This window comes from Haemaphysalis longicornis, unplaced genomic scaffold, assembly GCF_048455015.1.
Source record: "Haemaphysalis longicornis isolate Haplotype H1 unplaced genomic scaffold, Haemaphysalis longicornis Haplotype H1 scaffold_3, whole genome shotgun sequence".
In the NCBI taxonomy this organism is placed as follows: Eukaryota; Metazoa; Arthropoda; class Arachnida; order Ixodida; family Ixodidae; genus Haemaphysalis; species Haemaphysalis longicornis.
In genome coordinates, this window is record NW_027526335.1 from 187,383,010 (window position 1) to 187,384,507 (window position 1,498).

A 1,498-nucleotide genomic window follows, 5' to 3' on the forward strand; every position below is an offset into this window, starting at 1 on the left:
AATTTTGGGCGCTGTTCAGGGTGCTGTCCAGTGGGTAAAGTGACTGATCGAGCTGCATCGGTCAGGTGTGCACAGTTACCAAGGAATGTATTCGCCCTCATACAATATCGTCGCATGGACTATTTTGTACAAAAGTATGCATGTAACCTAGGGAAAAAGTGGAAAGGTAGCACATGCAGTTGGCGTACTTGAGCCAGTGGCATATTGAAATGCAAGCGTTCAGATGGCCATTCCTGCTCATTGCAGTACACGCGCTTGCCACCTCATCGCGTCAGCCTCTATCTGCGCACTTCACCAAGGTGAACCTAGAACGACGTGCTTCTGTTCGGTGCAGCTTTCCTTCCACGTTGTTTACGGGGCCCCTTTTAAAGGTGAGCCTAACCGGGAGAACCACGTGTGAAATTTTGATGTGGACGTCCCGTCAGGGTATCTTTGTACCCTTGCACTATTTGACCTACGTATTATATACGCCAAACGGATCCTACGTGCATTTAGCGGCGCTCCATTTGTGGTTCTGCCAACGACGGTTGTCGAAAAGAAAGGGCAGTGAAAGCCTTCTCCTTATATTGTCGACGTATATATGTAGCTTTCGTGAAGCTGCTTAGGCTGCTTTGATGGCTTGCAAATGTTACATGCGCTGCTACAGGGCAGCTAGAAACAATTCGGTATCCAAGACCAAACAAGTAAAACAAAGGAAATGATTCTCCATTCACGTTAAAGCTTACCTTTATCTTCAGGCCAGTCATTACCAGTTGCATCATCACAGATCCCATCGAAAAGTTCGTATTTTGTCTCTTTATCTAATAATTATGCATTCTCTGTTTTCTGATATTCTTCCTTGTAACCAAATGGTGGCATGGTGTTTTCTGCTGACGATGCGTTGCCATGTGGAAGGGCATTTTTTAGCATCCCGTGAAAAATGAAGCGCACTGGAACAATTTTTCGGCTCAGTAATGTGCTTTTTTATTTCGTTTCATCTTCATCTCAAGCGGCTACCGGTGAGAGACTTTCCGACGTTGACGCTGCCGCCCGGCTTTCCAGTTACGCCTAAGCTACCCGCTCCTACCGAGAGGAAGGTAATTTGTTGCTCGATTTCTTAAGCATCGCAGAAGTTCTCGTTTCGCGCTGTGTATGCAGGCTTAGGTGCGGGTACTGTAGCTCACGCCACATCTATGGTTTGTTTTGCTTTTTTAGGTGACATTCTCTGCATCGCCGCCATGAGTGAAGAGGACTTGTATGCCTCTGGTAAGCTCAAATTACAAGCGTCAATTTAATTCTTGTCATTTCAACTCTGTTTACTTCAACTATATTACAGAAGTTCGCAGAATTTACACATGTCCTATGAGGTTTTGTTCCTTTCAAAGCTGCAAATTCAATTCAAGATTTTCAGAGCGAACGAAGGGAGACTGCAATTAGAAAAATATATTTTGACGCTGTTCGAGCACTGAAAAGTGGTGGTAAGGAGGCGAACACTAACAGTAATAGACAATGCTCACAA

General features: G+C 44.9%; 1 long non-coding RNA gene across 1 annotated transcript; it reads left to right on the forward strand.

The window, feature by feature from the left end:
* The first annotated feature begins 244 nt into the window (after window positions 1-244).
* Window positions 245-1,240, forward strand: LOC144173617 (uncharacterized). The gene is made up of 3 exons (XR_013323339.1): window positions 245-371; window positions 990-1,076; window positions 1,195-1,240. It is a non-coding gene; the product is annotated as an uncharacterized LOC144173617 (long non-coding RNA).
* Window positions 1,241-1,498: the final 258 nt, after the last annotated feature.